General features: G+C 35.3%; 1 pseudogene; it reads right to left on the bottom strand.

The window, feature by feature from the left end:
• Nucleotides 1–8,549: 8,549 nt before the first annotated feature.
• LOC149558768 (glycine-rich RNA-binding protein RZ1C-like) lies at nucleotides 8,550–9,188 on the bottom strand (annotated as a pseudogene).
• Between the last annotated feature and the right edge of the window lie 2,120 nt (nucleotides 9,189–11,308).

Below are 11,308 nucleotides of genomic sequence, written 5' to 3'. Positions count from 1 at the left end.
TCACCAGAGTATATGTCAAAATTGCCAGAAGATTTTATCCTAGACAGGAATGCCAGAACTTCAAGAAGAGCACCAGTTGAATACCTCCGAGTGGGATTGAAGGGGATGCATCCAAGCAAGGAAAGATGGATGGAGATTGGTAAAGTGAGGGAACTATACCCTCACCTTCTTTTTGAGTAATCCAAACTTTCGATGGTCTAAAAGCTTCTCAGTGGGGAGGCTTGATCCAGGGGATACTTTTGTCAAAATTGAAGTATCTCCAAAACTCCAATAATCAGCATCAAGTTAAAGTTCTTGAAATTCTAGACCCAATGCAATTTGAACAGACAAAAATAGAGTCCATATGCAAAAGTTATGGTCAGTCAAAGGTTGGTCAAATTGAGAACGAAGGTCATAAAAAAGGTGAAAAAATAATCATCTCCAAAGTGGTCAACAATGGATTTCAAAATAAAAAGCTCATCGAGAGCTTCCGATGGTGTTTGTTTCATCAAAAACGGAGCCCGTACGTGGAAGTTATGCCATTTTGAAGTTCAAAGTAAGAGATGAATATAGTTGATGTCATCATGACATCAGAAAAATGGGGAAATAGGAAAGAAAGAGAGTTCATGGTTGGATTTGAACTCATGACCCTTTACTTTTAAAATTTATGCTTCAATCGCTACACCAAGCATAGCTTTTCAAATGTATAGGCGGGAATTGATGTTTAAATGCTATCTAACGCCAATTTTGAATAAGGAAGGTCGTGCCACCAGCGGGGTTGGAACCGCCAACTGGCAGCATGCAATAAAATTCAGTTGGCCGTTGCACCGTTTGGGTGGCTGATAATTTATCAGCGCGATATCATATTTAAACTTAGTAGTATTCCGCCTAACCTTAGTAAAATAAGGTTATTATTTATTTTTGACCCCAAAATTGACATGGAGAGAAATTTGTCAAAAATGACTAATAGGTTATTCCGAGAGGGGAATTAATTGAAGGGGTTATTTTTGTAAATTTTGTTATAGCCTTATTTTGGCTAATTTTGTGTATAAAAAGGGGGTTTAGGAGACTCTTGGGGGCATTCAGAAAAAGGAGAGAACATCCAAGTGCTGAGTATAAGGGATATTTTTGAAGTGCTCATTCCTATCCTTTGAAACAACGTGATGTTGTTGTACTTCAAAGAAATGACTTTGTAAACATTTGTACATGATTTTTTGGAGATAATCGGATCGGTCCCCCTATTGGAGCTGGACCCGGAGACGTAGTCCATGCGGATGAACTTCGAGATCAAATTGTTTGCATCTTCTTTCTCTCATTGTCTCTTTTATCAGCTTAATCTTGTTGTTCTCTTATTTCATTTACGTTAATTTGATTTGTTAAAAGTTTTAAATTAATTCTATGTAATTAGTTAGCATTCCTCTGTAATAGTTCTAGATCCTAATCAGATCAGGGATGCAAATGGGTCTTAGTTCTTTTTCCTTAAACCACATAAGATTGTAGATTACAAAGATAGGAGATGAGAATCATAATGAAGCTAAAGAGATTCTTGTTCATTTGTATTCATTTCCTTGAAACTATACATTCAGATGCATGAAATTAAAACATAGAAATGCTTAAAAGATGAAAACTTTTTATATTATCTTAACAACTAATGTTCATACAAGAGAAATATACTGAATAAAATGGTGGAATTATAGTTCTAGATCCAACAATGTGGTCTCATAGACAAACTAGAACCAACAATGACGTATCACATTGAAAATTGCCAAGCATAATAATGGATGAGAGAAAGAAAGATATAGAGGAAGAATGGAATTTGGGATCTATTATGTGTTTGACATGTGTCCACTTCGAAAACCTCCATCTTCTTGTGGTGTCCACAACACATGCCCCATTCCTCATCTAGGAATGGGGACCCCCTACTTTTTTAACTCCCAAACTCACTGTTTGAGAGTCGGGAGAAGAAATTAGTATTAGAGTTAGAAATCAAAAAATTCTAAAAAAATCAAAATATCCCAAAAGATAAAAAAATCCAAAAAATCAAAAAATTAATAAAATAAAATAATTAAAATAAATTAAAATAAAACAAAACAAAAAAGTCCCTAAGGGGGACCTTTTTTTTTCTTTTTTTTATGTTTTTTCTTTTTCGATATCCAATGATTAATCATGTTTCATTTTTCCCATGATGCACAGGTAATATAATCAGATGGCATCCACATCTACATCAACAATAAAACCAATTGTTTAAAAATTCCAAGGCATAACCCCAAAATCACGATTACACAATGAGTACACTGAGATCAAAGACATGGACCTTGAACACATGGACTTGGGAGAGTTCTTAAGAGTTTGCAATGGTCCAACTAAAAGGTAATCCTTGAGGTCTATCCTAATTCATTTGGGACTAGTAAACATAGTATCACATCCTAAGACCATGCAGTTAGTTGAATTGATCATGACCCTATCTTAGCATTTTTTTCTTAATGAAAGGGTGGTAAAGAGCATCACTAGGGAAGTGGTCTTGGATCTATGGCCTGATAATATCGAGAGGGTTTTTCATCTACCTAGAGCTGATCAGTTCATTAGACTTTCATATGAAGAAATTGAGAGGTGGCATAAAGATCATTACTAGGAGGCCATCGACATCATATATTCTTTATACTTCATTGAGAAGCCACCTTGGGGGAAGACAATAAAAAAAGTAGATATGACTTGAGGATACATGAAAGATGACATCAGATATTCAATCATTCTCCTAAGCAGACTTATGGGGATTACCTATAGTAGGTCATCTCACTCCATTCATGGTCAACTTCATTGAGACCATTAGACACACAAAGATTCCATTGGATTGGGCCACCACACTTAGTGAGAACTTGTGTGACCAGTTGTAGATGGTAAAAGAAAAGAAAAAGTTCTATATGACTTCTTATGTGGTGTATCTACTTGTAGCAAGGGAAACTAACTATCTTGGGTTGTACAAGAAGGGCAGTATGTAGGACCCTAATGCATGGCCATATATAGTTTATCCTTAGCTAGTGAAGAAGAAGCTCTCACTGCAGAGCAAGGAGTAAAGAATTGTGAATGATGCCTTCATCTTTGCCATGATTCAATTCATTGAAGGGGATTATAGGAAGAGATTGTTTGATGAGGCCAAGACATAGATCATAGCTCTCAATGCATATTTCATCCAGTTTCAAACATTCAGATACATTCGAGTAGGTGGTGCATCCATCAATCTAAAGAAACTCCCAAGGTACCTAAGTGATAAGTTGGTCTTGATGGAAATATCCCCATAGATTTAGTTAGCTTATGAGAGGATCAAAAGATAATGAAGGCCTTATTGGGAATGGCCTTTTGTAATAGAAGCACACTAGGTAAAGAGAAAGTAGGATATCATGACTTTCGAGTGGGAATGGGAGAATTATCCTCTTGAAGAATATAACTCTCCCTAGCCATTCTTTGAGAATGTTGGTAAAGTGGAAAACCTAGTAGGAAAGGAGTTCTATCATGAGGATGCCATTGAAGATCATTGGATGAATGCCACAAATGACTATGATGTTCATATTAGAGACTATGGTAGAATGACTTTGTATTTAGCAGAGAAGGCTCTCCATTTAACCATCCTAGATGAGATAAGGCTACAAGACTCACGAGAGCTACTATATCCCTTATTCAATATAGATAAAGTTGGTGAGAGGCTCATTCTAAATGTAGAAGTTGATAGAGAGGAAGGAGATGATATTAATCATTGAGCAAGACATGTCATTAGAATGACAAAGAGTTGGATCAAGAAATCCTTTCCAATTGATCCAATTCTAGATGCAGTGATCTTTCATGCACATGCTCACCCAAAAAGGGGAAAGGGATAGAAAGTCATAGTTCTTATCTTTGTGCTCTAGTCTCCTATTAGGCCATAAATAGTCTACCAACTTGATCATCTAGTGAGATACTACCACCCTCCAGAGAAGAAGGGAAAGAGGAAGTGAACCTCTCCTTAGAGGTTTCAGGTAGAGCATATTGAAGAATAGGACCCTTCCTATCAACTAGGATCCAATCCCCAAGAGCCCCAAGATGGTGGAGGTTCTCATATTCAAGTTGAATTTCCATTGTCTCTTGTTTTGTCGAGTCAAAAAGAAGAGGAAGAAATTCTAGAGAAATCCATTCATCTAGTGCATGAAGAGCTCACTTCTCCTATGGTTCCATAGAAACAAAAGAGGATCAAGGTTAGAATGAACAAGAGGCAAAGAGTTTGTAAAAGACTAGTGTCTAATCCATCTATTCTTGAAACTATTGTCGAGGAAGAATCAAATGAGGGGGAAACAGAGTCAGATGAAGAGGAGGAGCAAGTGCCTCTACAAAGGAGAACTTGGCTGGCCAAAGCCATAGAATTGGAAAGAAGGAAGAATGTCACAAATACCCCACCACCCACCCAAGCTGAAATGGTATAAATCTCTTCTTTCGAAGATGAAGTAAAACTATGGGTGAATGAGAAAAGGGAGCTAGGTGAAGATGTTCTTTCCATCCTAGATTTTGATTTCATGCTTGTGGGTACAGAATTAGTTGGAGATAAGATCAAAGATACCCCTACAAGTGAAATTCAATAGCAAGATTGAATGCAGATGCCACCTGAGACATAAGGTCCTCATCTCACTCCCCCATCTTCACCTCAGGTTATCATACTAGATAAGATTTTACTAAAAACTCCACCTTTGAGTTCAGAAGGAACCATCATTACAAGGGAAACCAAAACCAAGGGTTATGATGAGCCATCAAAAGAGGAATAGATAGTAGAATATATACAACAACCTTCTTAGGAAGTTGAGGATTAAACTACAGGATCTATAGAAACTGAACTATAGAAGAAGAATCCCCACAATAGGAGACTCCAAGCAAGATTGATAGAGGGAATGATGTAGTTGAACACATCCCTTTATCATCTAGATCCAAGGTTATAGAAAGACATATTCCAAGATGGTTTTGAAAGGAAATAATGAGAAGTTCTAAGAATCAATTCTATGCTTCAGAGGATGATATTTGTGACATTACAGAGATTTTGAACAAGCTTGACTCTCCATTATATGATTCAATGCCATTTGCATTCATTACTACTACATAGAACTAGGACTTATTTTCACAAGTGGCTCACCCTTCAAAAGGTATAGATGCAAAAGCTATTAGCCTTGAGGACTATGAAGTGAAGGATATCATTTTAGGAAAGCCTACATGGGATACATCCTGATAGATGATGACTATGGGATTCAAGGAGGTTCTTAGCCATATGGAATAAGATGAGATTGAAATTAGAACACTTTGAAGGCAAGTTGAGATCTTAAAGGGATATCTAGCTAAAGTTATTGATCCTCTTGATTCTAAACACCCTGAGGAGACTTTGAATACCATTCTTAGAGAAAGGGAAGGTGTATGACTCAATCCATTTTTGAGAGCTTGTTAGGATTGGCGAGATAGCCTTGAGGATAAGGGTGTCACTATAATCACAGGAAGTCTAAGGTTATTTCATGATACACAAGATAATGTTGATAAGATCATGACAATTTTGAGGTAGGACTTCAGCATTATGGATGAGGTATAGGCATGGAGCAAGGATTTACAAACTCTACAAGCCATAAAAGGGCCAAGGTACCACATTATAATTGATGTATATGCCAGAGAGGAGTTAGACATGATAGATGATTGGATAGAAAAGATTGTAGATGAAAATAAAGTGATGGAAACATTACATGATCAGATACATAGACTCAAGGATCAAGCCCAAGAGTGAATTTTGGAAGCAGAAGAGTTATACAATGATACATACTTGGAAATTTTTGAAGATGAAGAATGGGAGAAGTTGTTTCTAGTTGAGGTAGTTGTGAAATTTTTTAGAATTAATTTAGAGGAAGCATCCAGTGATGAAGACATCAAAAAAGCCTTTAGGATAGAGGAAGCATTGTTAGAGTTGGACACCAAACTCTAAGATTTTATAGAGACTCAAATTTAGGTGGACAACTGTAGATAGAAGGTCAAAGAAAAGAATGAGGTTTTGGATCTTTTAGATGCTATAAGATTACTAATATTATAGAGAAATTCAAGGGAAAACATCCAAACATAGCTTTATGATAAAGATGAACAAAACCCAGATGCTAGAATTTCAATTTTGACACTTAGTAAAATTTTGAGATTTTGACACAGTCAAGGTTTGTAGCTCCATAGCCTTGTAGTTCCACAGGTCCATAGGTCCATAGATTTGCAATTTAGAGGTGCACTGATAGTTGATTTCTAGTCCAAAAATAACACTCTCCATGCATCGAGAGCACATTTTGATGAAAAGTTAACCCCGACACACATCTAGTGAAGGGGCAGCTTCTATTTTTGGTGTCTCCATGCACTTCTACCTTGACTAATGGATTCCTCCTACTTTCTCTCTCATTCTTTCTCTATTTTTGACATGTAAAGGACTCATGCATCCAATTAATGAATAAAATATGGATGAAGTCTCTCTAAGCACCAGTTAGCTTGTCAGTTTGTATATATTTAGTTTGTTTAAATGTTTTAAAAGAATTTTATTGTATCAAGATATCTCTCACTCTCAACACAAATTGAATAGAGGATTTCTTATAAATACCCCATTATAAAATGTATGAAAGGCTACTATTATTATGCAATAAAATTATGCTTTTGGTGCTAGCATTTGAACTGCAGTTATTCTTGCCTAAATGTGTCATTGTTTTGTGGATTTTTATTCACGAGATTGTGATTGAGCCAAAGGTTTATTGCATTGTTTTTAGATGTGCAATCTTTTAGTTCTGGTGTTTGCTATAGATATATGAATTTTTCTAACATAACGAGCTTGAGAAGAGATCACCCAATTGTGTCTACATAGCTTTTTGTCTCGCATGAGTGCACTTTTTGTGGCCTTGCAATTTGATGAAGAGTGAAACATCATTCGATTTGTTAAAGATTCTCACTGATGATTGCATCAATGGATTCTAGGAAGCCCTGCTCCTATTTTAATTGGTTTTCTACCAATTTCTTCAAAGGTTTAACTCATAGCATGTTGTTTTTGTAGCTTATGTCCATTTACGAATTTCAATTTCAAGTCATTTGATTTCATGTTATTTTCTTTTAGTTTCATTATTTGCTTTGCTAACCCCTTGTTAGAGTAGGACCTCAGAGTAGCTACACTGTTAGAGTTGCATGCATTGAAAAATAGAAAAATAGAAAAATATTGTTCTTTTAGTGTGATATTTTGAGAGAGAAAATAGATTTTACTTCAATTCCAAGATAAAAGAGTTATTTTTAGAACCAGCAAAGGCCTCCTTGTGAACACTCACATTTATATTCTACTGAGTGGATTTTGGTACGTTGCAAGATAAATATTGAACCTTGGAGTGGATCTTGAAAAAGATTTGCTTTTCAAGAGAGGAATTACATAATGGATTCTTGCCATTGACCTCCTACAAAATGAGTGCCCAACACATTTGGAGATGCAAAACATATTTCTACTCTCTCTTTGTAACTGCACATCAAATATTTTCACTACTACTTAAGAATGCCTTGAAAATATCTCTAGAATGATTGAAATGAGTAATTAATTTTGATGTTAGATCTGAGATCAAGGAAAAGGAAAATAAATTAGTTAAATGACCTCTAGATGCAAGATAAAAATTTTAAAATCATTTTCTCAACATTCAGGCTTCAACAAACTTTCATATCTTCCCTCTAACCAATTTTGATGCTCAATGATGAATTCTGCCCATTTTACTGAGAATGCCTTGGAAAATAAAAATCTTCCTATAGATCGCACCCTTGAATACTTGTGCAAATTTTGACCTCATATTTAGAAAATTCATCTCCTCCTTGTTCCAATGGTATATTAGTGTCCATGTTTTGGTTCAATCTCACCGTTCTAGAAGCCATTTGAAAAATTGACCCAAGACTATAGAATGAACAGCTTAAATGAATGAAATTTAAAAAATTTAAACATTTCTATAGTCTGAACTATAGAAAATCATCATTTAAAACAAAATTCTTTACATGGATATTTGGATGCTCAAAACTAGAGATAAAAAAGTATTATTTTAAAATAATTCTCCTTATACCTCCCTTGGCCCCTTAAATAGTGCCACTTGTTAGATTCTTGGTGGCTCCCACAACTCTACTAGGTTTCTATTTTTTTGGGAGGTCACCATGTCTCCACTGGTGAAATGTCCCATTTTTTGGTAGCAACATGGTGACTACTAAAATCTAGCCACTTTTAGGTAAGCTCTTCTTTGGTCAAAATTATTGACTTTATCATCCACTGGCCATGGTAGGCCCCACTATGCAAGCAACTGGCTTTCAAAAGTGGTGATGTCTTTAAGACATCTTATGATGTTAGTGCTTTGTTCTTTAAAAAAAATAAAAACCTCCTATAATGTCTATGTGGGATTAAACAATTTGGTTCAAGTTTTTTGAAGAAACTACACTTCTCCTCTACTTTCACTTTTGGCAACTCACATATGGATCAGAAAGGATTATTAATGGAGACTTGTCACCTTCCTAGCATATTCTCTTTTATATCAACATTATCAAAAGTTTTTCTCACTGCATATGAATGAGGGTGAATTAGGAGGTGGGCTTCCCTTATAATGTACTGGACCACCGCTACTACCATTTCCATATCAATCACTTACCCTTGCACTATCATGCTCATAACCCCTATCTTTTCCATATCCATTTGGTGCATATTGGTCCAAACCATAATGATCACTACCATATTGTTCACGACTACCATAACAAGCCCTACTATTAGCTCCATGATCTCTATTACCATAAAACCCACCATTATAATGGTCATCGTAGTGGTTGTTATAATGATCTCCTCCAAAATGGTCTCCATGACCACCACCACCATATCTAGGGTGAGATGAAAAGTGACCACCACCTCCACCCATACTACACTCTTGAGCCCAATGTCTAGGATGACCAAATTTGAAGCAATCAGATCATCTTGGTTCTCTATCAACATGATCCCCTCTTGAAAAACCATAACCACCATATCCATAGTTAGAATCTACCCTTGCCTTAGGTTAGGCTTTTTTGATAGAGATTTTCCTCCCATTTAATTCACTTCCATGCAACTAGTCAATAGCATCTTCCATGACTCACAAATGGTCAAAGGTCACAAAGCCAAAGCCACAAGGTCAACTTGTTTCTTTGTCCAACATCACTTCATGTTAATCATGCCATATGAGAGCTCAATCATCATCTATTCCTCCCTATTTACAATTTAGAAAAATGGGAAGAAGACTATAGTTCATTATCACAATATCTTCTTTAATCTGCATACTAGAAACTTGTGACTGACAAGAATGCATTTTTGCAAAATAAAACATTGGCCATGACCCCTTGATATATTAAATGTCACTTTCTCATTATCACTGAATGTAATACCACATATCCCCTTTACTCATTGAGTAGAAACATGTTTTTTCATTGAAAAAGTATAATGACCAAAGTCATCATAAAACATCTTTGAACCTACCCTATCATCCTGATGAAGTTAGTTGGGCCTCAAAGTGGGTCTAGTTAAATAATTTGTATTTCCAAGAAACTAAATTCTCAAATTGATCCATTGATCATCTGGTGCTAATTTGATCAAAATCCAACTACTAGAAACAATTTTGAAACTCATTTTCCATCTTTTTGTAAACTGGCAGCTTTGTGCTAGGAGGTCTTTTGATTGGCTTCAAAAAATAATCCAAACACCTGACTAGGCTCTAACATCAAACATTCTAATTATCTATTTCACATTCTTACCATGTCAAATCTTGTCTCATGATGAATTATTAGTCAAAAGATATTGACTGTCTAAGTTTCCCTCTTAGAACTTCTTGCAAGCAAACATGTCAGAAAATAATAAATCGTGTTCTGTTTTGGCTTTGAGAACTGGGTAAATTGACACTTGAGGAAATGAAAATTGGGGCATTGGTTTAATGTCATGAAGAAACAATAAATCTATGATTATAGCTCATGATGAATAACTAAATAAAAATGGCAAGAGGTCAAAGTGGGCTACTTAGATTTCGTAGACTAGAAACACTGGTAGAAAAACATTTTTTGCAAATGGAATTGACATGGGCAAGTGTGCAGACGGATTTTTCAAGATTTACAAACTGGATCACTTGAATTATTTTTAGAGTAGAATATAGTGGTACAATCCATTCAATCTCACCTATCATGGATTCAAAGATATGACATCATGAAAAGGGGTACCAACTAATCTACATTTACTAACACCAATAAAAAGTTACAAATTGCATTTGGAATCACATTAGAAAACTGATCAAGTGGATTTGTCATAGACTCAAAATTGAAACATAGAAATTCTCTAACATTTATAATGCAATAAAAAAGGAAATTTCTCATTTCAATCAACTAGGTCAAAGTTATAACAAGTTAAACAGGGCCTCCTAGAATTTTGAACAATTTGCATCAACATGACAACAATAAATGATTGACTTTGAGGGATTCAAAACCTAGTCAAAACATATTGAAAAAACTTGAAATCTAAAATATAGCTTCTCAAATATGGAAAATACACACTCCTAAAGTGGAAATTCATGAAATTTTACTGGGTGTGAGATATTTAGATGTAAACATGACCTCCAATCACTATTTCACACAAACAAAAATGCAGATTTGAACATTGCTCAAAATGAAAGTTTATAGAATGACTCAGAATGACAATTTATCTTTATAGAATGCATAGAAAAATTGAATGCAAGGTTTTAGAAACATTAAACACCTATTAGGCCTCAAATGGACAGCTGGGTACACTTGCATTAAAAAGAACTTATAGTGCTTGATTTTATCCATTGTACTCAAAATTAGGGCTTTGATTTTGACTCCTAATAGAATCCACAAGTATAGATGATCCAAATTATGTAGAAATTTATGTAGGATGTCTCAAATAAATCTCATGAGATCTTCAACATCAATCTTGAATGTATCTTTGCATAAAATAATGCTTGGATGAATATGGATGAAATCTTCAACAAGAGGGCTCCATAGAGAATGAATCCTTCAATGGCTAACAATGGATCTCATTGATGAATTGAATACTTGAACACTTTAATGCTTGATAGTAATTCAATTCATGTAGGTGGATATACTTCATAAAGGGTAACTCCTATCTCATAGAAAAGTAGATTGCTTGTAGATATGCATGGATAGAAAGTAGATATGAACTTCACTCATAGAATAGTTGATCATGGATGTCAAAATGAGGGAAGAAGGCTCCTTATATAGAGATCCAGGGTACTAGCTCCTAGAGAAGGCTGACATA

The sequence above is a fragment of the Cupressus sempervirens genome, chromosome 5 (assembly GCF_028749045.1).
Source record: "Cupressus sempervirens isolate cs-2001-9-10 chromosome 5, ASM2874904v1, whole genome shotgun sequence".
In the NCBI taxonomy this organism is placed as follows: Eukaryota; Viridiplantae; Streptophyta; class Pinopsida; order Cupressales; family Cupressaceae; genus Cupressus; species Cupressus sempervirens.
The sequence above is the reverse complement of the archived record's forward strand: the minus strand, read 5'-3'. Positions and strand labels throughout refer to the sequence as shown.